This window comes from Chiloscyllium plagiosum, chromosome 24 (assembly GCF_004010195.1).
Source record: "Chiloscyllium plagiosum isolate BGI_BamShark_2017 chromosome 24, ASM401019v2, whole genome shotgun sequence".
Classification (NCBI taxonomy): domain Eukaryota; kingdom Metazoa; phylum Chordata; class Chondrichthyes; order Orectolobiformes; family Hemiscylliidae; genus Chiloscyllium; species Chiloscyllium plagiosum.
Window position 1 is genome coordinate 20248315 of NC_057733.1, and position 26463 is coordinate 20274777.

Genomic DNA, 26463 nt, shown 5'->3' on the forward strand with positions numbered 1-26463 from the left:
AGCAGGGGTAGGGGGTTGGTCTTGAACAACAGTTTAGGCTGTGGTCTGTGTACAGAGAAAACTGGATCTCTGTTGCCATGGCCTCGGTGAGTTAGCAATAGTCAGCCTTTGGAGTGGCGGGGTTGGGAGGGGGAGGAGGTGGTGAAGGAAAGCCTGCGGATAAATTTCAACCTGAAGAATGGAGGGTGCTGCTACCAGGTAAACACAGACACCCGAGAATGGGAAGGGGAGAAATGAGATACCACCTTGCAGCACGTTTGTATTGAAGTGCCAAAATTGTCTTGCGAATAAAGACACAACTCCCTTGTGGCTGATTATTGGTAGTAACAAAATGTGAGCGATTTAAAGCATTTTGTTAAAGTCCAACTCTTAAAAAGTGTTACCAGGCAATAGTGAGGTTGGCAGACAATAGGTTAAGGCTAATTGTAGTTACTGTGGATAAATAATCAATAGTTTCAAATGTAAGTTAAGATAATCATCCTCTTTTAAAGATATTATTTCAAACCTTCTTTATAGTTCCTTGGAATTGCTGGGGTGCGCAAAACAGAAGTACTGACGTACCATCACTGATCAGTGGTTCTACTCATAGTGTGACAATCTTACAAAGACACCATGTAGAAATTTATAAAGGAAGGTTTGATAAATGTGGTGATGAATAGAAAGCGATGTTTTGTCAGGTCGGGCACTGTATTGTAAGGTTCTGAATATTGTATGCATTTATGGATTTGTTGGGGGTGAATAGTGTCTAATTGCTTGTAGAAATGTACCTGTATCAAATTTTAGATAGACTGAAAAATCCTGTACCACCTGTTGCACCAGAAAGTACTTACATGATAATTTCTTTAAAGGTTTATAACATGTGTAATTGTTTTTTTAAAGTGTAGTACTTTAAGAATTTGGATTGATTGTTGAGAGATCAGTTGTAATTCTCAGGGATAATAACAAATACTGGTCCATGTGGCTTAGTGACACTTGATCTGGCAGCAACAGAAACAAGAAGAAAATTAAGGAAGAAATCATGTGGCTGACAGATATAAAGGAGAACTGGAGACACAATGAAGCCTTCAGGAAGAGGAGGTGGAGGATGAAGGCACAACTGCAGAACAAAGAGAAAACATACAGGACAGTTAATGTGAGGAGAGGAAGCAAGTCACTGTCAGGAAGAGGACAGTTTTCTGTCTGGCAGAAATGGAGGGAGAATTCCTTGAGAGTACTGTGCTACCTGGCTAAAGAAGGTCCTACACTTAGAAAGTCATGTGATAATGTGGAGGTACTAAACCTCTAGGTATTTTCCCAGAAATGGCTAAACCATGAACTGGGATGCTGTTTGTTGGTCAGGTGAAAAAATCTTTGGCGAAAGCTGCACCATCAGCATCGCTGTAATCTTCGCAAGAAAGGATTGATAAAGGTGTCCCTTGTTCATAATATTCATCCTGGAGATCCCAGCAACTGGAACTTGAATGAGAGCAGCATATAAATTCTGTGGCTACAAGAGCACATCAGAGCCAATGAAATCTGAGGTACATAACCAACCTCCTGACTCCTCAAAAGCAGTCTACAATCTAAAAAGCACAAGCCAGGAGTGAGATATAAAACTCTGATGGAATTGAATTGAATTTATTGCCATGTGTGCCAAGGCACAGTGAAAAGCTTCATCTTGTGAGCAATACAGGCAGATCACAGAGTTAAGTAGCATAGAGAAGTAAATAATAGGTAAATAACGGCAAAACGAAAACACAGGTACAGGCGAATGTTAAGAGTTTGTGAGTTCATTCAGTATTCAAATAACAGTAGGGTAGAAACTGTTGCAAAACTGCTGGCGCGTGTGTTCAGGCTTCTGTACCTTCTCCCCAATGGTAGAGGTTGTAGAAAAACATTGCCAGGGTGGGATGGATCTTTGAGTACGCTGGCAGCCTTTCCTTGACAGCGGGCCTGGTAGGTGGATTCTATAGATGGGAGGTTGGCCTTTTGTGATTGTCTGGGCTGAGTTCACCACTCTCTGTAACTGTCGCTGATCTTGATTGGTACAGTGACCATACCAGGTAGTGATACATCCAGACAGAATGCTCTCAATGGTGCACCTATAAAAGTTGGCAAGGATATTTGCAGTCATGCCAAATTTTCTCAGCTGCCCTGAGGAAGAAGAGACATTGCTGGGCCTTTGTAACCAGTGCATCCACATGAAGAGGAGAAAGTGAGGACTGCAGATGCTGGAGATCAGAGCTGAAAAATGTGTTGCTGGAAAAGCGCAGCAGGTCAGGCAGCATCAAAGGAGCAGGAGAATCAACGTTTCGGACATAAGCCCTTCAGGATTCCTGAAGAAGGGCTTATGCCTGAAACGTCGATTCTCCTTCTTTGCTGCCTGACCTGCTGCGCTTTTCCAGCAACACATTTTTCAGCTCATCCACATGAAGAGTCCAAGAAAGCTTGTTGTTGATGATCACTCCCAGGAGCTTGACACTCTCCACTTATTCCACTTCTATGCTGTCAATGAGTAACATCCCACCTAAAGTCAATAATGAGTTCCTTGGTTTTGCTGGCATTGAGAGCTAGGTTGTTCACAAAGCACCATTTTTCCAGGTCTTCCCCCTCCCATCTATAGCGTGTTTTGTCGTCATCTGAGAGTCGACCAACTATGGTGGTGTCATCAGCGAACTTGTAAATGGCATATGCATTTGCAGTTTCATAGAATCAAGAAAACTGACACCATCTTGGACAAAGCAACAAATCCACTACCTTCAATATTCGCTCCTTCTAATACTGATGTACAATGGCAGCAATATGTCCCATCTGCAAGACACACTGCAAGAACTCACCAAAGATCCTGCAACAGCACCTTACAAACCCATGACCTCTAACTTTTCAGGTCCTGTAACTTTTCCTCACAACTGCGGACCCGAAATATTTACTCTGACTTTTCTCCATAGACTCTGTCAGACCTGGTGAGCTTTTCCAGCAATTCTTTGTTCTTGTTTCTGATTTCCAGCATCTGCAGTTCTTTCAGTTTCAATAAAATGTGTCTTTTTCCAGCAATTGAGAAATATTAAATTTTGCCCTCATTAAGTATTGAATTTGAAGCTTTTTACTGCAAAACAGCAAGTATTGAAGAACTTTAGTATAATTTGTTAGCTTTTGATTTGGAAATTTGGTGAGATAAACAAAAAGTCTTTGTACTTGAGGTCAATTCGGAGATGCTATGTATTACTAGTTGACTTTTATTCCTTTACCTCAATGTTCCTGTATCAGTGATTGGTTTTTATGTTCTTGTGGGCAAGTGTGATACGATAGTCTTGTTTGAACTTGCATGGGATAACTGGGCTCTGTCTTAATTACTCTGCTGGAGGTTGTTCTGAAAGAACCTTCCTCAGAGTTCAGACTAATTGGTAAATGATTTCTAAATTGTACGAAGCTTCTTGTGATTCATCTATCTGTTTGCTCAGTCTTAAATTGATATGACAAGTAATTAATAAACACAAACAAAGTATAAATGTGTAAATTCCTATAACATCTTTTCTATTGTATTTTACAAATGTCTTATTCTGTTTGCAAGAACCATAGTGTATAAAAATTATTTTATATTTTGTAAACAATCTGAACTATTATTACAACATTTTACCACTTGATTAAATGCGTGACAACATTCTAGCCTCAATGTTGAGTATAAATCTTCGAGGAGAAAGTGAGGACTGCAGATGCTGGAGATCAGAGCTGAAAATGTGTTGCTGGAAAAGCGCAGCAGGTCAGGCAGCATCCAAGGAACAGGAGAATCGACATTTCGGGCATAAGCCCTTCTTCGAGACAAGGTGGGGGGAGGGGAAATGAGGAAACTGGAGAAATCTGAGTTCATCCCTTGTGGTTGGAGGGTTCCTAGGCGGAAGATGAGGCGCTCTTCCTCCAACCGTCGTGTTGCTATGGTCTGGCGATGGAGGAGTTCAAGGACCTGCATGTCCTTGGTGGAGTGGGAGGGGGAGTTGAAGTGTTGAGCCACGGAGTGGTTGGGTTGGTTGGTCCGGGTGTCCCAGAGGTGTTCTCTGAACCGTTCCACAAGTAGGCGGCCTGTCTCCCCAATATAGAGGAGGCCACATCCGGTGCAAGTACCCGATGTGGCCTCCAAACCAAAGGAGTAGCCATGAGCACCCGCATGGGCCCCAGCTATGCCTGCCTCTTCGTAGGATATGTGGAACAGTCCATCTTCCGCAGCTACACTGGCACCACCCCCCACCTTTTCCTCCGCTACATCGATGACTGTATCGCATTTCCAACGCCCCTCCCCCAAATCCCTCCTCCCTACCTTTTATCTTAGCCACACTTTCCTCATTCCTGAAGAAGGGCTTATGCCCAAAACGTCGATTCTCCTGTTCCTTGGATGCTGCCTGACCTGCTGCGCTTTTCCAGCAACACATTTTCAGCTCAATATTGAGTATAACTGCTTCAGAGCATCATCATCACACCCATTTTCATGGACAGTGCATGGTGTAAAGGTTTTGCTGTTGCCATTTGTAGCACTAGTTCTAATGAAAAGTCATTCCTGTGTCTACAAGGCACAAGTCTTCATTTAATTGCTGTTGAAGCTGTATTCCTCCAATCAAGAAGATCAAACTTTCCAGTACAAAGCAGTCCATCTGATTGGCACCCATTCACAATGGTCATCATGCACTCACTCTCTACCACTGGCCCACTGTGGCAGAAGTGTGTACCATCGACAAGATGCACTGCAGCAACTCACCAAGGCTTTTACAGAAGCACCATTTAAACCTTCTAACTAAGCCACCAAGAAGGACAAGAGCAGCATATGCATAGGACCACAATCACCGACAAGTTCTCCTCAAAACCATAGAGCATCCCAATTTGGAAATATATTGCTATTCCTTAACTGTCACCTGGGTCAAATTCCTGGAAATCCCTTCCTAACATCATTGCACGTGTACTTGTTCCACATGGACTGGAGCAGTTCAAGAAGGCAGCTCACCCCCACCTTCCAAAGAAAGATATGTAATAAATGCTGCATAGTCAAAGAGGCCCTTGTATGATTGAAGAAATTAAAACATCGATGCTGCATACACCTGCTAAATGTTCCCAGCATCTTCTCTTTTCGTTGATATTTCCAGGACCTACAATATTTTGCTTTTGGTTAAGAATCCTGACTGTTTGGTCCTGGCTGTCATTGTCAGAACAAGAAAGGAACTAGATAACATATCAGTGCTTGTCAGGTTCTTCCAATGTTCTACAATCAACAGATAAAGGTGCTGTTGGATAATATAGGCAAACATGGTAGTCATTTTGTGCAGAGCAAAATCCCACACATAGTAAATAAATGAATAATTTGATAACCTGTTTCTCATGGTATTATTACAAGAAGGAGTGCTCATGGGGATATTTTACAGTGTTCCTCATCATTTATATCCATCAACGCACAAAGTTCAAATTTCTATCAATTATCTTTGCAAGTATGAGTGTCATTAGAAGTTCAAAATAGTTCCTGAGGTGTCCATAAAACTTGAGAACAGAGTATAACCTTCAAATTACTGTTGATTATCTCTTTAACATCAGCAACTGTTTGTGTGGTTACCGACTGCCCCTGTGACCCATGCTCATTAAGTGCAATGGTGTTTAAAAAAGATCAATACTGCAGGCATCTTGAGAAATGCTCCTTTTTTTTTTGGAAATGCTCGGTTTGGTGAGTATTGCCTGACACGGTCTTCAAATCTGTAAGTATATGCAAATAGTACATTGTCTCTCAATGACGATGCTAGCTTTCTACCACAGGGTATGAATCATGAGAATAGACGAGTACATTTACTTATTGGGATTGCAGCCGTTTTGGTGCATATATTCCATCGATAGGTTACTGGAAAGTGAATATTTCTTATCAGTATTAAAGAAGTTTAATCCTTAAATGTAGAATAAGAATGCTTTGAAATCCATATTTAGTATTCAATGAAATATAACACATTTACATGTCTGGGAGAGACTTGACAAGTTGTTATATTTTTTCTATCCAGTGGGTCGGTTCTTCTCCATGTTGCTGTACTTTCAGAGACAGAATTAGATAAAGGGAATTTTAATGACACTCCTTGCTTTACACACATATATAGTGTTATGATCCCAGTGGATGGTAATACTGGACAAGTCACCGAGAGTGAAACCTGGCTTGATCATTCATAAATTTAATTTTTTCTTCTGTTAACTGTGGTAGTTAGTCCCTGAAACATATTCACAAGGGACTGCAAATGTTCTTTAGCAATAGATCACAAGTTTACTATACAAATCTTTTTGAAAAGCATACGTACAGATCAGTTTAGAAAGATCTCTAAACAGCATAGCAAAGTTTCGACCTGTTTCCCAGAATTATGACTTCTTGTGAATTGGGGCTATTATCCTGAACTGAAAACTTGATTTTTCTCCTCATTGTTCTGAGCTGATGTCAAAACTGAAGGTCTTTTTTTTCTACATTGTTTATATAGTTGAGATTATACATTCTATCAATTCAACCACAATAATCCTGCTGGGAACTTGACTAAATCATAAGCTTTCTTACAAGTGATACATTTACATCACTGTTTCAAATTACGTTTTGATCTTTTTAGAAAAAATGGCTTCACAGACTGAAACCAAAGATTCATCAGCGTCCAATTTAAAAGTCCAAATTCCAAAAACTAATTAATTATCTCTTATACATTTAAGGACTTTAAGACCAGTCCAAAAAAACTATTTGCATTATACAGTGCTTTTGATATGGGAGCATTATTACACAAAATTTGACATTGAGTGTCATAAGGAAATCTTAGGTTCAATGACTAATGCTTGTTCTTATTAAAAAAGATGAGAGAAAAATGAACCCAATCCTCTTCCCTTACTGTCCATAATCTGCCTGTTTTTTTAAAGAGAAAGAAGTGTTACTTTCTTCCTTTCTGAGTCGGTAGTCAGTTTGAAAAACAACAACAAGCTTTTGGTTTAAATTAATAGGATTATTTATTCACACATTCATCACAACTGTTTAATGATATGTTACCCGCCTGACATTTAGATTCAGATAAGAAAGAAAATGTTAACAGGAGTAATGCAGTTATACAGACCATGAGCCAAAGAGCAGTTTGTAATTTACATTATCTTAGGAAAGGTAATTTATCACAGGCCAGAGTCATATAACAAGGTTAGTGCTGCATTTTATAGGTCACAAATTTATTTGCTTGTAGTTTTATTACCAGCCGGTCAAGTATCTGTGCTGGTGGCAATGAAAAGTAATCGGCTGGAAGACCATATGTGGGTGCACATTCCATTTTTAAGATATAGGTGCCCTTGTTCCATTAGTTCTTGCTGTGTGATATGCAGACTGACTGGTCGCCCCCTGGTTGTTGTGGCAATACGATGACCACATGATCAATATTTCTATTGTCCACCCAAAATGGTTTGAAGTTTCAAGCCATTGTTACACACAATCTGAGATGGATAATGACCATCCATATCTATGCATAGTTAATTGGTTTCTGCAGCTCCTTTTTGTTAACTACTGAGTTCCAAGACAGTGTGTCCAGCAATCCGTTATTTTGAGTTTTGGTAAGTTCACAAACACTAGATGCACATTTCACAAATGATTTCATTTTAATAAGACTAATTAAGGGAGGCACTATAAACATCATCAATTAATTAATAACTTTCCAGAGCCTTGAGATACTTGCGAGCTTATGCAGAACTTGCAAACGTTACCTGCCCCCTCACGGTAGCCATCTTAGGAGCATCCAAGTGTCCATGTTTATAAATAAAGGCATTTTTAGAAAATTTTATACTGAATACAGACCATCTGCTACAAATATGATATTCCTTTTCTGGGTATGACACTGGTCTTGAGAACATATTGGAAGAAAAAAGACAGGTAGTAAAGCAGGAAGGTACAGAGAAAGAATTTTAAAGTTTGAAGCCGAGGCATACAGGTGTCAATGATAAAGTAATTAAACCTAAATAGCTCTCATGTTCCCTAATTATTCAATGCCAATATCTTACCATCCAATGTGCGGTAATTATCGCAAAGTATAAAACAACTGATATTTCTCACAAAATATTAAATCTATTATTTAAACTCTAATTATGTAATTTTACTAGATGCAGTTTTAACTAAATAAACTGAAATGTTATTCATAAGCAACTTCATTCTTGGAAAGATTTTTTTTTCTGCAACAGCAATTGAAGTGTTATGAAAACATTGTTGAGATTTAAATGAGGCACTGAATGTGTTTTGTGTACAGCACAGAAATATCTTACCAAATGAGCTTACTTTAATTGTTGTACATGCTGTTTCGCCAGCACCCTCTCCTAAACAGAAAGAAAAATAATTAAAGTCTACTTAACATTCTGAGATGTGTATTCTCCCACAATCTGAGCAAGCCAGAATGCGCTAATTTGTGAAATACAAGACATGTCGGTACAGCTGCTAATAAACACTTTGAAAATAAGAACACATTATGCCTGGAGTTTTTCGTAGCTACTTCTACAAAGAGTTCAGAAGTAGGTAAATAGTTTCATAATCATTTGTTTTATTTTATTACTTTTCCCAATCCTTGCACATAATTTTATAAACAGACATATGTTTATGTGTGTTAAATAATCTTTGCCAGCATCATGCATAAGATTTACTTAATGATGTACTGTAACAGTCATAGCAAACATAATAGGAAAGGACTATTTATTTCTATTCCCAGGAAGACAATTGTATTGAGTTCAGTGTTTTGAAGCCAAAGAGAGCAAAGAAATGTTGAATATACTTGTGCCAATAGATGCCTTTTATATACTTTTGTTGGAAATGAAAGTAGGCAGATTGCCATTAGACTATTTGGTTGACCTTCCTGAAATTCTCATTTTGATGGGACACATGTTGCATTTGGTTATTCACTTTAAGGGGTCATTATGAGAAGAGATTGTCTCAAACAAGTGTGGCAGTTGTTGTGCATAGAGGCAAACGCTTTCTTTGATATGAATGCTGTCGTCTCATCAGAAGTATGACAAACTAACAGCAAAGATTCGTTAGACATTGTTTATTTGCTGAAATGTACTTCTTGAAGTGCTAAAATAGTTCCTTGAAGTCTGTTTTGTGGTTGCACCCTGATGCAATCATTGACAGAATGATTGGATCAATCATTGCATTTAATGTTGTGTTGTTTAAGCATTCAACTGAGGTGAAATTTAATGTAGAGATAAATAGGAAGTGAATATTAGTAAGTCTCAGTTGTGTTGTATTGGAACTGAGTGAAAATTAACATTAAGAAATATGAAACTGGCTCTCTTTCACCTTCAGGTTCCTGAAATTCATGTCATTGTTAGAGTTGTGAAAAAAGTTGTGTATTTCTTCTGTCACAATAAGCTGTTAAAAGAATACAATGTTTGGTTTTGCATCAGAAAATGTTGTTATATTGTACAAGATTGTTGTCTCTGTACAGCTCATTTAACCATTGTTGCTGGTAAGAGTATTATATAATTTAAAACATATGGATATGATGAACATGAACAAATAGGAAATATAATGTGTTTTATAGGATTAAGGGAATTGAATAGTAAAACTGTAATTTGAGCTCAAATATCTATAAAATTCTTGAATTTCATTCTGATACAGCGAGAATATAATGTACATGATCTGTAGTTCAGAAAATATGATTTTTTTTACTTTTACAGAATAATTTCAAATCATATTGGGGATTTATTTTTTCATTCCGCTAAAAATATAATTTAAATACATCTATAAGATCTTTTGTTCTAAAGCTTTCCTTCCAGGCCGAGCAGTTCAACTTTCTGATGTTGTCCCTCTCTCATGACTTTATTCATTGCTATTGGGGATCAGCCTTGGGGACTTTCTGTGCACGGCCTCCAGCACTTCAATGTTTTTACTGTGTCTAAGCAACCTAATTAATGTTGTACTTAAGGTGTAATCTGACCGGCACATTGCACACGCTGATCTGACTTCCTCAGACTTTTATTACGTTTTTTACTGTTTGTAGCCAAGGAGACACTCCCAGGCTTTCACCTGTGTTGGATTTAAGTCAGATGTTAGGATCTGTGCAAAAACAGCCTGTTGACATGTCTACTTCTGATTTGCCTGTTTCCTTGTTTGGAAATGACAGTCTTCAGCTCGGCATCTGTACACAACTGAGATAAGCAAGTCACTGGCGTGAATGACACCAGGCATTGTACCATCTAATCACCAGTCTAATTATATCATTCAATGAAATGCCTTTGTGTCTTTAATTCACTCTTCTTAAATAGTCTATTTGTAGTTTATTTAATCCCTTTGCCTTTGTACTGCAGTCCTGCATTTAATACATCTTCTTGATAGAGTGATGACAAGACTTTGGATGTTATGTTAGCGCTGAATTCTTTTCAAATTACCAAATAGACTAAAGGGGGAAAGGACTGAAGGAAAAAGATGCTTTGAATTTTAAATTTGCACCTTCATTAAATCCTGGGGCTTACAGCTTTTCTACAAACCTCCTCCATAGCAACAAGGGAAAAAGTCTGTTGATTACAATTAAATATTAATAAAGTTAGATACATCCCATTATGCTGACTGAAAAGGAATATCTTCCTGGGAACCAAATTATTCCTTGGGGAGCTGAAAACCAGAGCCTGGTCCCCATTGTAAACAGTATCTTTATCAAATCTAAAGAAACCTATTTCCAATTCAAACTGAAAGGAAATGCATAATTTAGCTTAAATGGAAAAATAAAATGCTGGTGAGAACCAAATAGTTAATGCAGTTGGATACTGTAATCATTTGAGATGGGAGGATTTGAAATTGCTTGCCTCATTGAGTAGACATTATTTACATTCCTAGGATCCTCACTGATTTTTCCTTAGTTTTATTTTATTCTTTTAGTAATTTTGGTTTGGAATTGGGAACTGGGAACTGTAAGTTAAAGATGACTTTTGGACTGGGGGGGGGGTAACAGTTTCTGTTAAAGGAAAACAAACCAAACAAGATTTTGATTATTAGTGAGGTCAGTACTGGAAGTTGATTTCAAGGTAGGTTCCTGTTCAAAGTTCTGCAGATATTTCATCACCAGTGTTTGAGCAATATGCTTAAATACATGACAGAAGTTGGTTATTAATGAGGTCATGACTTGGGAATTGGTTCCAGCAAGTCTGGAAATGACCTTATGCACCAGCAGATGGCAGATCTTAAATGTTAAGTGGGATCTCGTGGAGAAGTCATTCAGTCTGTCATGGAGTGGTCATTGACTCTGGGACTGTATTTTCTGTTTTCATGAATCTGAGATTTAATGCCACAGCATGAAGATTTGAAAGCTCTCTGCTTAACTTACCATGAGCAGCTCTTGGAAGCTTAGAAAATAGAAAACTAAGTTATAAGAATTGCTGTCCTTATCTGAGTGAACTGTAAAGGAAACCCTGATCAATATCTTCGTAAAATTAATCATCTATTCCTGTGGAACAATGCATCATGAAAGCCACTGAAGTAAACAGGCCAGTTTTGTTATTTTATTCATCCCTTGTGTTTGTTCGTCTGTCTGTCTTTTGTGCATGTGACTGAAAACAAGCATTTGAGTTTAAAGCGTAGACATTAATTAGATTACTTTGCTGTTTAATTTTGCTTTACTAATGTTATTATATGGTTAACAAATTGCTAAGTCTTTTATTTAAGTTACAAACCTGTGTTGAGAATTGATTATTCACAGAATCTGAGATTGATTATTCAAATGTCTGATTCAGAATCGTTGGGGTTGATATTGAGAGTCTTGAAGGTTTCAATTTTACAGGGTTGCAAACAGAGATTGAAAGATTGATTTGGTTCAGCTGTCAGTCTCCATGTTGTAACAACATTTTCTATTAATGAGTTTTCCATTAAGTAAAAGCAACATGCTGAGAAGGAGTGCTACACAGATGTCACACAGCCCAACAGGCTGACAAGACATCAAAATATCTCATTTAGTCCACATAGATCCAAATACACATTTACATATTATTCATCAATTAATAGGAAAGCTGCAAAGTGGACGTTGCAAAGGCCTTACTTAATGTATCATGCTGTCTGCTGACTTGGAGCCTGATTCCACCATGCTACTTGCCGTGATTGAAGATTTTCTGGCAGGTCAGTTGATGCACTCAGCATATTGGTGAGATTCTCATTTGAAATTTCTAGAATTGAATTTGTCTACGACATTGCCCTCTGGCAAAAAAAAACCTGACCTGTCTGCAGCCCATTCATGTCTGGATGATTGACAACATGCTGATCCCAACTCTATTCTTGCCGCACAATCATTTGATAGTATTCATTCATACTAACTGTTGGTCTCTGTCTTCCTTCTTGGATTACTGAGGCTAGGCAGACAGCAGCGTCCTTGGGGATCTGGAAGCAGAAAATTAGAAGGGGTAAATTGATATGGGGAAACGGGGTAGAAATGGGAAGCCCAGACTTCCATGATTATATCAGCAATTTGCTCATCCTGGCAAGTTGCAAGATGAGAGTGAACTGGGAATTCCAAAGGAGCAAAAGACTAAACATGATCTAATATTCAATCTTATCAGCAATGTCAGATGTTGCAGACCCCCTTGCATCTAGCACCGTGCTGCTAAGTGCCATCTCTGCTCAGGAGGTACAGATCTCCTTCTCCCTTCTATGGTGGGATAATTTGTCCTTAAGCAAGGTTCAGTGATTGTGTAGAAATATATTTGGATAATGTTTATATCATAACTGAATAGGTGGAAGCATTTGTTGGCTGTGAAGCTGGATGTAAGCATGGCCACGTTGGTAGATGCGTGAGAGTGAGGTCAACTATCTGCATCCTAGGTATGAATCCTGAGTGGCAGAGACACTGACCTTCTGAGTGAAAGTTGTGTGAAACATTGAGCAGTTGGTGGGGTAAATGGATGTCATGTAAAGATATGTTCATTGACCTTATCTCACAGATGGGAAATTCAGGTTTCCTGTGGCATTGCTGCTAGGTCTCCAGATTTACAATCTAGGTGTTAACCCTTTTGGCCATCTGTTTCCACACCTTCTGAGTCTAGTTTCGGACACCCATCACAGAAACATGCTATCATTTAACCCATGTGCATCATTGATATCTCCAGCACCGCATTCATCATCCTGGCACCCCAGTGCTCCTTATTTTCAATTCCCAGCATCATTTAGTGCAGCTTCCCTTTAAAGGTGATAACTGTCTTTAAGAAGGACAGGTTGATTGCTTCATATGTTATTACCATTAACACAGAGTATAGAAGCAGCCAGCAATGCACTGAGGAAGTCAGCAGTGAGGAAGTTGTTCAGCCCAAACTACAATATTAGAAATGTGATGGGAAGAGCAAAATTTAGAATTTAGATGTACATAGAATTTTGCTGCCAGGAAGTAAGCAATTTGCTTAAACAGGTTTATGCTTCATTAAAGCATTCCGCTGCTTCCCCCCCCCCCCCCCCCCCTCCCCAGGTCATCTTGCACCATTAATGTATACCTTCATTCCTGGCTAAATTCCCCAATGAGTTCCACATACCATTTTCGAAATAGCCATCTCTGTCAGGTCACCTCCTCCCCTGTTCAGTCCTTCCTGGTGGTTGAGACTTAATTACAAATCCAACACCAGTATGTTAATCATAATAATGGAGTTAAATACATATTATACATTAGTCTTTTAAATTTAATCTTTAACAAAGAGTTAGTAGCCGGCATCCTATTTCCACCACATATGGAGTCTGCCAAGAATAGGTTCTAGAGTGTGTTGGTTACTGGATGCTTCTCTCTGAATATTAAGTCATGCCTGTACACATTCAGATTCAAACCCTTTAGGCAAGTCAATACTTGTTTTGTACATTGAAGTAAAAATCTGCAATTGGGAAGCAACAAACTAAAATTCTCACATAAATTTATAATGGTGAGGACCTTCAAATATAAATTTCATCACAGCTTTAATAGGGTGTAATTTACATCAGATGATCTAAATCATATAGATGATATAAATTTATTGATTTGTCCTATATATACAGTTTCTTTCATTGTGAAGAAATTTGAAGTTTATGTCTAATTGATTCGACAATTACAGCAAATATAGAACTGTAGCTGGAGATGCTTTGATTCTTCAACATGAAATGGGCACAGTTTCTGCCTGGACCCTGAACATTTGAATATATACCTTTATTAAACTGAGTAGATCTTGGGGCTCAATGGTAATAACATTGGACCAGTAATTCAAAGCCTTAGACTAATGTTCTGGGGACATGGGTTTGAATCGCACCATAGCAGATGGTGAAATTTGGATTCAATAAAATTGGGAATAAAGAGTTGGCCTAATGGCAGCCATGTAACAACAATTGATTGTTGTAAAAACCCATTTGGTTCACTAGAGAAAGAGATCTGCTGTCTTTTCCTGGCTTGACCTACATGTGACTTCAGACCCATTGCAATGTGGTTAGCTCTAGTGTTTTGAAATCAAGAAGTATTTATGACATATGCTTTAGAGTTTGTCATGACCTTGATTGAAAACTAATTTAGTAACATTTTCATTCTACAAAGGACAATGATCTGTAGTTAAGAAGGAAACAGTTTTATTAATATCAGTAAAACTGTTTCTTTGTTAACTCTCAAGAAACTCTCCTCAGCCATCTAGACCTAGTTCAAGCCATCCTCCTTCAACACCTCACTGATATCATCCTGCACCACTCCCTCTGATCTATCCTTAGCTCCTCCCTTGCCTCATGTCTTATCTACATGAGGCCTGTTGGTAAAATTGACTGAAGACATGACATTAGTTTTCACATGTAGGGTAGTGATACCTAATTCTACCCTCAACACTAAATTCAACTACTCCATTGTGCTAAGTTGCTCACTCAGTATTCAATTTTGGATAAGCAGAAATTTCCTTCAATTAAATATGAGGAAGATTGAAGCCATTGTCTTCAGTCCCAGTTCCAAACTACCTTCCATACATAAAAACCTAATCTCTGTCCTTGACAACAGATTGAGATTAAGCCTGTTTGTTTGCAATCTTAGTGTCACATTTGATCTTGGATGAGTTTCTGACTTCATATTCATATCATCACTAATGCCATCTCCTGCAGTTTTTGATTTCCACTTTTCCTGGTCTGCTGGTGGACTTTGGATATCAATAATGCAAGTCAACAGATTATACTTAGTGGTCTTTACCAAGGCAATCTACACTACAAAGAATACTGCAAAAATCTTATCCAAACACTGACCAACACAGCTGATGAGCCTGCTCCATCCCAATGTCCAGCTATTGATGAAACAATCCCTTCCCAAACTAGCTAACTGCGCTGACGCATATTTTCTTTATACCATGTGAACTCACCTAGTATCCGGCATGGGAAGACTTCATGATCCCTGCTGAGATGGAATAATTTAAAGTTCGAAATATCTATTGCAGAATGATTTTTGAAAATCCTCATAAAAAGATTATTTACTACATTTAACTTCCTTCAGCTCTGTGGTGTATTACACCAATAAACATTTTAACACAGTGCATAAACCCTTATAACAATGACAATTGGATTTCATTAATCCATTTCAAAGCATATATAAGAAGCATATGTTGTGTGTTATTTCACATTTTGGTTGACAGCCAGATAATAATAGATAATAGGCGGCTGTGAAATCATTATGCGGTAATGATCCAGTATCAGTCGTGCTTAAGCTTATGTCAACAGAGTGAAATAGTAAGCAATACTTTTTAAAATTCCAGACATTTTCCAAAGATTTAAAGGGCAGAACTTTTAAATGCCTTGACAGAATGCCAGCTCCTTTTTTTTTTTACTGTTTTTGACAGTTTCTCTTGATACTTTTGGCTGATTCTGTTAACACCTGGGCACTACTCCAACTCCCTTAAAAATGATATATGCCATTTTTAGGTGTGGGACTTCCAATTTTTGCTATATCTGCCAGTTTCTGTCATGGCAAAAAAAATCCAGGCCAATTTCTGTTTAGGCAATTTGATGCTGTACTTCTACATAAGGAGCTTGTGAAGTGTTTTGAGGCCTTTAATAATGTTAAAGAAGCTGGATAAATATGATGCTGTTTCTTTGCAAACTCCTGCTGAAGCCTTCAAAAAATATTATCATCCTCCGGAAGTATGAGTTTCTAAATGTTTTTCAAGGATGATTATAATTTTTTTTTGTTTATGCAGCGATATGCAATGTCATCTACAAAAATGATAGAGTGGTGTTGTATATATTTTTGAGATACTGTACGAAATACACCAAAGTCCAGCCACAGAGATCAGTAGGTAATATTTTCCTTAGTTTCAAATTGACTGCTAATTTAGTACCAAGGCGACTTACCCTCTGTTATTTCTTCTGTCTTCAAGGCAAGGCTCAGGAATCCAGTTTATTGGTTTAAGGGGGTTTGAACCAATCTAGTCTCCATTGTGACATATTTACTATGGTGCTATCCATAGAAAATTGTATCTGCCATCGCGATTACAAACACAATAACAGCTATGTATAATATATATGCATTCAGTAGAAAACTAGGTTACAAATTTTGACTATTTAGATATGTGTATTGATTGCATCATGGTAATGGGGTTCTTTGCAAACAGTGAGTTAGTGACTTTAGTCAATTTGGTACGTTTCTGCAGAATGTCGATATTTTGGATAGCTATAAATGATCCCTAAATTGGAATTTATTTGTTTAATGCTTCAAAGACAAAGTAATTAATTTGATGTTTTACAAGAAACAATATAGTTGAGGTCATGAACTGGAATAAGAGAACTGGCTGCATATAATTAATTAATGCCAATTATGTAGGATATTTAAATTATTAAATATAACATTCATAAGTAAACTATATTGTTCATCGTATTTATATTTGTACAAATCATTTGATTCTGTCACAGTGACTTTAATGCTCATTTTATATTATTAAGGTAGGTAGTTTTATAGGGGGAATGCCATGATCCCCTTCCAAAGCAGAATGCTCACAAGTCAGAGATCAGATTGCAGACTGTTGAAATTGTTTCACATAAAGCAAAAAAGGCTACGAAAGAGCTAACAGAGGTATTCAAAATTTACAGATTTTGATTGACTAAGTAGCTAGAAACTAGTTTGGCTGGCAACTGGGTTACTCAGTATAGCTCAGAAATTTAAATCAACCATACAAGATTTATTGATGAAACATGTAGAAATTTCTTCGCACGAAGGGCTGTGAAGATCCGGAAGAAACGACCTGAAGGTTTGGTGGAATCAGGTTCTATTGAAACTTTTAAAAGGTAATTGAAAAAATAATTGTTATGGATTAATTGGCATGTTTCTAGGGAAAAAGCTAGGTCCCAGGACCAAATTCAACAGCTTTTACAAAGGCGCATTGTGGTGAATGGCCTCATTTGTGCAGTAAGATTCAGTGAAGTGAATTGATTTGGTGACCAGCATTCTCAATGAACATAAATTCCCAGTGGAAATGCTTAGTTACAAAGCATTCCTTATTAAAATTCCTGATGTTGATTCCAATAAAACTGGTTGGTTTGTGCATATGCGGTATAGGTGCTATTCCATTTCAAATTCATTTTAATAGCGTTTATTTAATTTGTCACGTTAAGTTCGCGTACAGACAGTAATGCAGTTAGGAGAATTTTTCTTGCATGCAATAATTATGAAGAAGAGGGCAAAGTTAGTAACAGTCTCCTTTTCATTAAAATAGGACAAATTCAATTCTAACATATTTACTATTTAGGAAGTGTTTGAATAACTCAAATCCTTGGTATAATAAGATTGCTATGCGATTTTCTATCAAAATTGTCTAGACAAAATCTATTATATGGAGTAACTTTTAAGCTTTTTCACAGCAGTCACTCACAACATGTTTAGATTATTCCTGCAATTAACATTTATGATTTTGGAAATGGGCCATCTGTTTCCAATCATGGCCCTAATGATGAACAGATTAGGATTGTTCCATATACGACAGAGCAGGAGTAGGCCATATGTCACCTCCAGCCTGCTTCACTATTCAATGAGATCGTGGTTGATTTTCTAGGTCAAATCAATTTTTCAGTTTGATTCCCCAGATCCCTTGTTCCCTTAGTATCACTGTTTTTGTTTTGCCTTGAACACTGGGAAAGCCCAGTCCTTCAAGGAGAATTTCAGGTTTCAAAACTCGCTGAATGAAGGATCACAATCCTATGTGGGGAGCCCCCTTATCTTGAGACTATCCCTCCTTGTCCTCGAGCGTCCAGCCGCAGGGCACAGCCTGTCTCTTGTTTAACCTTTTATAAAGCCAAAACCCACCGTGGGTCATATTTCAAATTAGAAATTGTACAGCAATAAGATGGGTTCAGTTGTGAATTAAATATTAGTGTCCATTCGCCACCCATTTCCATCACTTGCGTGACTCTGAGTAAATTCATTTGCCATTTGTTTATTGTAATAAAACATGTTTATGTGAATTAAAACTGGTGTTTTCTATAACTGAAGCTTGAACATTATGGCATGTAGATGTCAGATTTTAACCAAATTCTTTATTAGAGGTGTGCCATGAATAAATAAACAGAAATGATCAGTTACAATATTTCTGAAAAACACCAGATTTATAGTTAATTACATTGATTGGACTCCACATCTAAATAAGTTGTACTTTTTACTTTTACAAATGTATTTGATGTTATTGTAGAACATGCCATTCATATAATAATGGCTTGGTTGCTACATTTCAGAAATATTGGAGACTGCCAGAAGGCCCAGGTTTGAATTGCATCATTGATTAATGATCTCACTTGGTCTACTCCTGTAATGTTAGTTTGCAAAGTTCAAAATGACCGTTAGGATAAGGAAACAAACCATAACCCTTGTGGCCACTCGAGTGATCCTCCTGGCAGCTTGACAAAGGGCTTTGGTATTGATATTATCCATGGAGATGGCTACACACTGAACTGACTGCGTTTCTCTCCACTGTAGAGTGAACACAGACTGAAGGCTGCAGGGAAATAAAAGCAATGAAGAGAAGTAAAGATAAAAATCATTTGATTTTAATCAATCTATTAACTCAACCAAAATTTGAGTTGCTTAGGAATATGAATGCCACATATCAATGATTACTTAATCAGGGAACTTCCAAAAATAGCAAACAATTCTTTTTCTTTCATTAATACTATTAAGTTAAGTTCTATTTCTATCATTTCATGCACCAACTTATTTCCATTTTTCTGTATTAGTAAGGCTTCATAAAGCAAATTTATATATTATATTATGAGTATAGACACAACCTGCTCAATTTCTCCTGATAAGAAGTTACTTCCCTAAATAGGATCTTTCTAGAGAACCTTCTCTGGATTGTCTTCAATGCCAATATATCTTTTCTTAGATAAGGGGACCAAATTTGTTCACATTATTCCAGGTGTGGTCTAGTACCATGTATTACTTTAGCAAGATTTTCCTATTTTTATACTCCATTCATTTTGAAGTAGTTAGCTCAATTCGCTGGATGGCTGTTTTGTGATGCAGAGTGATGCCAACAGCATGGGTTCAATTCCAATTCCTGCAATGGTTGAGATTATTATGAAGGATGCTTTTTACAAACTCTCCCCTTACCTGAGGTGTGCTGACCACCAGTTGGCTCTCTCCAATGAGAGAGCAGCTCTGTGGTCTGGTAAGACTACTTCAGCAACTTTACCTTACCTTTAAAGACCTATTTGCCTTCCCTATTACCTGCTGAACTTGTAAGCTGGCTTTCTGTGATTTATTTAAGAGGACTCTCAAATCCGGTGTGCTATAGCTTTCTGCAGTCTTTCTCCACTTAAATAATATTCAGTTTCTCTATTCTTTCTACAAACTTTGCATTTTCCCACATTGTATTCCGTCTGCCAAGTTTCTACCCACTCTTGTGAACTGTCTATATTCTTTTGCAGATTCTTTGTCATTCTCACCATTTGCCTTCCCTCCTCTTTTTATGCTATTTACAAACTTGACTGTAATACATTCATCATAGAATCCCTACATTGTGAAAGCAGGCGAGTCAGCCCATCAAATCCACACCAACCCTCTAAAGAGCATCCCACCAGACCCAAATTCCCCAACCCTATCCCTGTAACCCTTCATTTCCCAACCTAGCCTGCACATACATGGACACTATGTGCAATTTAGCATGCATCTTTCGATCGTGGGAGGAAACTAGATGATCCAGAGGAAACCCATGCGGGCACAGGGAGAATGTGTAAACTCCACACGGACAGTTGTCCGAGAGTGGAATTGAAACTGGCTGCCTAGCACTCTGATGCAGCAGTGCTAACCACTGAGTCACATGCCAGTGGCTTTCTTCATCCAATTTATTAATATTTATTGGAAATAATTGTGGCTCCAGCACTGATCCCATGGTACTCCAATAGTTACAGATTTCTATCCTGAGAATGCTCCCTTTATCCCAGCACCCTGTCATCTGTTCATTAGGAAATCCTCTATTCATGCTAAAATACTACCTCTGATGTCATGGACTCTTAGTAAAATGCTTGATGTGTAGTACCTTATCAAATGCCTTCTGGAAATTCACTGCTCCCCCTTTATCTATCTTTCTCCTTACCTCCTCAAAGAATTCTAATAAATTTTGTCAGGCGTAACTTTCTTTTCATGAAGCCATTTCAAATCTGGTTGATCTTATGAACTTCTAAATGCAGTGCTATTATATTCTTTAAAATATACACTAAAATTTTCCCGATAACAGATGTTACGCTAATTAAACTATGGTTACCTGATTTTTAATGTCCTTCCCTTTTTGAATGAAGCTGTGACAATGGTCTGGAATTATCCAGAATATATAAGCATTCTTGAAAATTACAATCTGTCCTACGATGAATCCCATCAGCTCCAGAGGAGTGTTGGGGAACCTGGAGGTTTGGATGTTGCTGGGAAGGCCAGGGTAGGGGGTGGTTGAGGGAGAGGGGTTTGTTGTGCTTGGATGTGGCAGAAATTCTGTCGGATCTCTGTGTGGGGTTGGGAGGAATCGAGGGCCAGGTCAAGGGATGGAGTTGAGATTGGATTAAGGATAGGAGTGGTTCGGTGGCCATGGGGACTGGGGAGTTTTGGGGTCAGGTTAGAGGTCAGATGGGATATCCATGGGAGACAGGGCTTTCAGAGGGGATAGTCTTTTGGATTATTTTAATAATTACTCAGAGTTTCATCAGGTCATCAATTCCTCCAAACTTTGTGAGATAACTATTAAGCAAAGTAGCCCTCCAAAATCTCTGTAGCTCAGAATTAGGGATTTTTTCCAATGATTTCAGATGCTAGGTAATTACCCATTTAATGTTTCAACTTCCTGGGCCATTCCTGTGGAGTCGGATGTATTTGGACTTGTATTTAGTCCTGACGCTTATTTGTCATTTGTGCTTCAGCAGCGACAATCTCATATTCAGAAGATCTGGGTCCTTATTATTCTATCAATTCAGAAGGTTGGTCAAGACTCCATTGTACATGTGCATTTTGACATTAATAAACTTTTTAAAATGTTATGGGATGGGGGTGACATTGACTAGGCCAACATTTGCCAATATTTCTAATTGTCCTTGAGAAGGTGGTCATGAGTCACTCTTTTGAACCACTACAGTCCTATCTGGTAAGGAAAAAAGCTCCAGAATTTTGACCCAGCAGCATTGAAGGAATGGTCATGGTTCAAATTCAGGATTGTGCAATACAGGAGAGCTTGCAGGTAGTGGTGTTTGCATGCATCTGCTGCCTTTGTCCTTTGAGGTGATGGAGTTGGCAAGTTGTTATCAAGGTGTTGTCAAGCAGACATGGTGAATTGTTGTGTGTTCATAGATGGTACACACTGCTGCTACTGTGTGCCAATGGTAATGGGAGTGAATGTTGACGATGGTGGATGTAGTGCCAATCCAGCAGACTGCTTTGTCATGTTTGGAGCCAAGCTTCTTGAGTGTTGTTGCAGCATTCATCTAGGAAAGTGGAGAGCATTCTACCACACTTCTAACTTGTGCCTTGTCAATGATGGACAAAGTTGCGGGAAGCATGAGATGAATTATTACCTGCAGAGTTCCTCTGATCAGCGTTCGAAACCACACCCAGTTCAGTTTTTGGTTAATGTTAACCCCCAGGATGTTGATGGTGGGAAATTTAATAACGATGATGATTGTTGAATACCAGGGAGATAGTTTGAGTCTCTTGTTGAAGACTACTAAATAACCTGAGGATTGCAAATGGAACTGAATGCTGTGGAATCATCAGAAAACATCCCAACGTCTGACCTTAGATGGGAGGGAAGGTCATGATGATGTTTGGCTGATAGCTGAAGATGTTTGGCTTAGGGCCTGAGAAACACTTGCATCAGTTTCATTGATGATCATAAACTAAAATCATCGTCTTTTCTGCTCTATGTGATTCCAGTCAGTGGAGAGTTTTCACTCTGATTCCCAGTGCTCCGATCATAATAAAAAATCTTCTATCAATATGCAACTTTCATATTTTGATTTTAATGCCTGAGATTTTCATGGACTAAAAATGTCCTGAGAAAGGGCAGAACTGATCTAAAAGGCTGCTGCGATCACCTGACAGGCTCAGGCAATTCACATGTAATATATGGCATCAGCTGCCTTGGACTTATCATTTTAATCAAGAGACATTGAAACTCAGTAAGGTGTGGATAGACACCTCTTGTTTCACACACTTGCATGATAGCTTAACTTATTGCAGATGAAAGCTCACATATTGAGTGTTCACTTTGAGCAGCTACCAAGTGGAACTAGCTAAACTTGAAATATAAGTAATTTGCTTTGAGCAGCAAAGCAGAGAGGAAATAACATGCACTGATAGTAACGAGGATACTGGGAGCTCTTCCCAATTTCTCTCTCAATTGTAGAAAACCGCACTGGTGAAAAGCAACTTGGAAAAGTCACCACTGAATGAGATTGCAAGATTTGCAAACATCACCACTCCTTAAGAAGTAGGATAACAGGGACTATGCAGTTGGAATCAGGTAATTTCATTCTCATAACCAAGGCACTCTTAGCATTTGTAACTGCATTTGCCTTTATCTACCTGTCTGTACTCGACAGTTGTCCTACTCTGTTTTTAAGTTCTTTACTTGCATTTGTGCGTGTTTCAATTCAGGTTTAATTTTTTTTTGGAACATAGTAAGTAATAAACCTCCAGAAACAGTAGGAATTGTCTCATTGTTTTTGATCTGGTTAACTGAGTTTAATAGAAATGTGATAGCCAGGTTCTAAAAAAAGATTATTTTGTCTGAGTGAGAGGGGCTCAGAGGAGGGGAGCCGTTTCTCAGCTGGTCATAACAGTATTAACTTCAATTTTGCTAGGGCTCCCTAATACTACGCTGTGACCAAGTGCATCCATTTGTCCACCTGAATCTATTTTCAAAAAGATATGAAGCGAACCCACACAAAACATTTGAGGCTATCTAAATGTATAAATTCAGTTGCTCCATCTGTTGTGGGAGCTTAGTTGTGAATTCTGTGCTGAACAGGGTAAGTGTATGAAGTGCTCGTTAGTACAACATTCCCCAGGAGCTGAAAGGCACAATCGATCACCAGGTACCTTTGTAAGACATTTTGTTTTGCTGTCTTTATTGATTACTGTGGAACAAGAAGGAGAAGGAACATTCCTTCAGACTCCACAAAAATCTACTGTTCCATTGTTGATCTATTCCCCTTTTCCTTTCCCTCAGTAGGCACTCTGCAACTTGCCCCTTCTTCACTACAGTCCACTCCCATCAAACTTAGTCACAGACCATGCCCTGACTGACTTTCCAGTACAAGAAAGCAGCAAGATTCTGTTTAGCAGCCATACTGAACCAGAATGAAGCTCAAATTTAATTATTGTGTTGGGCTGCTTCTGCAGGCATTCCATCAACATGGAGAAAGAAATAACTTGCCTTTCTTTACATTACACCTTTCATTGCAGTAGGATGCCTCAAAACACATATCACACAATTAAGTTAAAAATCATACAACGCCAGGTTATAGTCCAACAGGTTTAATTGGAAGCACTAGCTTTTGGAGGCTGCTCCTTCATAGAAGCAGCACTCCTAAAGCTAGTGCTTCCAATTAAACCTGTTGGACTATAACTCAGTGTTGTGTGATTTTTAACTTTGTACAGTCAAACATCGGCATCTCCAAATCATCACCTAATTATGTACTTTCAGTATAGTCACTAATATAATGGAAGAAACTAGCAGTTAATTTGTATGCTGCAAACTCCCCAAGCAGCAATGTGATCGTGATAAGATAATCAGTTTTTAATTGATGTTAAATGAGGCATACATATTAGGCAGAACACTAGGGGAAACCTTCTTGCTTTTCTTTGACAAAAATGCCCATGGGATCTTTTATACCCATGGAGTAAGGCAAATAGTGTTGCGCTTTAGCATCTTATCTGAAACACTGGCATCTTCAACAGTGCAGTATTGCTCTGGAGTGTTACCTTAGGTTAGGTGTTAAAGTTTATGAACTCACAACCTTCAAATTCAGGATCAAGATTGTCAACAACCGAATCAGAGCCAACACCCATTACTCACGACTTCTTAACTCTCCAGTGGAAAATCTTAACCCAGTGTAGAAATAATGTCTACTTCAGTAAAACATCTTTTAGTGAAGGAAATCTGCCAACCATACCCGGTCTGGCCTACATTTGACTCCAGGCCCACAGCAATATAGTTGAGCTGTCAGCAGTGATTTAGGCAATTAGAGATGGAAATAAATGTTGGCCTAGCCAGTAACAATCGCCTCTTGTGAATGAGTAAAAACAAATATTTATTGCCTCAAACTTGAATGTTTTTCAGATTGACTGTTTATCACTGGATGGGTTTTGAGTAGAACTGAACATTGCACATCACTTCTAAATCCATTCATGGGATATGGGAAGGAAAACATTTATTACCCATCCTTAACTGGACTTCAGAAGATGCCGGTGAACCATTTCCTTGAACTGCCTCATTCACTTGTTTCATGCACACTCACACACACAAATATTCGATAAAAATGAAGGAAAAAGATGGTTTCAGCTCATAATGCCCTCAGTCTCTTTCATAACAGGCCTATAATATCTAATGTAATATTATAGGTAAATGTAATCCTTTAGAGCTGAAATGAAAGTCTTGCAAAGCAAAGGATTCTCAGGGAGTAGCAGGTTTCTTGTAGTTTAATTTTCAGGAGCTTGGTTCTCAGATGAAGTTGAAACAGATTGCGGGAGTCCTTCACTCTATTTAGGGTGGCTCATTTTCAAGTTCAATTTAATAGTGTCTTTCTGTCCAAATTTTAAAAATATTGAAAAAGGGGAATAGTTAGCAATATCCTTTTTAGCTATGATTGCGAGGCAAGGATGGCTAGGATGCATAAAGTGTTCCTGCTGCACCACTGCCCATTCACCTTTGTACTACCAACAAAATGTTTGATTAGGAAGTGCTGCCAAGGCAACCAGAGGTTGTAATTGAGTCTAGAGGCCATGAGGAGAGGAAGATGCCATTTGAGTCTGCAAGACAAGCTTACATTGTCACAACAAATTAACAATAAGAGGTCTACCGACTGGACCCTGCCCTGCATCACATTAAAGGTCAATAGTTAAGCTCTCAACAGGTGCCTCTGGAGCAACAGCAGTTCATAAATAGTTTGTTTCCCTAAATCAAGCTTTTTTGTTAATTTGTATAAAAATATTCTGTCAATGAAATAAAGGATCCCTGTTTTCTAACCTCAACACAGTTTTTGTGCTTGATAGAGCTCAAGTGAGTGTGAGGTGGCAGTGAGAAAGCAGATGGAGGGCACAAGGTCATTAATCTTCTTCCTGCACTGCTGGGCATGACACTGGACTATCCTGGAATCCCCACAGTACGGAAGCAAGCAATTGAAACCACACTAACCTTCTGAACAGCATCCCACCCGGTCTCAGCAATCCCCCCCCCCCCCCCCCCCAATCCTATCCGTGTAACTCTGCATTTATCATGGCTAATCCACCAGTCTGTGCATCCCTGGATACTATGGGCAATTTAGCATGGTCAGTCCACCTAACTTGTACATCTTTGGACTGTGTGAGGAAACCAGAACACCTGGAGGAAACCCACACAGATGTGGGGAGTGTATGCAAACTCCACCCAGACATTCATCTGGTGGTGGAATTGAACCCAGGTCCCTGACGCCGTGAGGGACTAACCATTGAAACAACGTGCCATTGGAACAACAATGACTCAACTTTGGACCATGTTGACAAGGGTTGATGCCGAGATCTGTTAGGGCTGTCCTGTGGAATGAAGATGGCCCACCACCCCATCCACAAGAATGGAGCCTCCAAAACCCTTTCAGCAAAACTTACCCCTTTTGGCCATCTCTGGGCCGATTCTTCCCACACTGCAACTATGAAACCGCAACTATTTCTGGTTTCCGGTGTTTGACCGGTGCACAGCTCGGCTTTAAACTTGACTCTGGCAGCAGGAAACCTAAATGGTCTCAGCAGCAATGAGCACTTCTTCTGCTGGTGGGCACAGGATAGCATGAGATTGGTGTCATGG

The 26463-nt window shown here is 38.6% G+C and overlaps 1 long non-coding RNA gene across 4 annotated transcripts in view; it reads left to right on the forward strand.

The window, feature by feature from the left end:
* The first annotated feature begins 13 nt into the window (after positions 1-13).
* The window catches only part of LOC122562051, an 85792-nt gene continuing 59342 nt past the window's right edge, over positions 14-26463 (forward strand). For 3 of the 4 annotated variants that reach the window (XR_006315197.1, XR_006315200.1, XR_006315198.1), the window contains exon 1: positions 123-198. This is a non-coding gene — a long non-coding RNA (uncharacterized LOC122562051). Of the gene's footprint in view, positions 87-122; positions 199-26463 lie in introns of those variants that run through there. The other variant, XR_006315199.1, reaches the window with a different exon arrangement.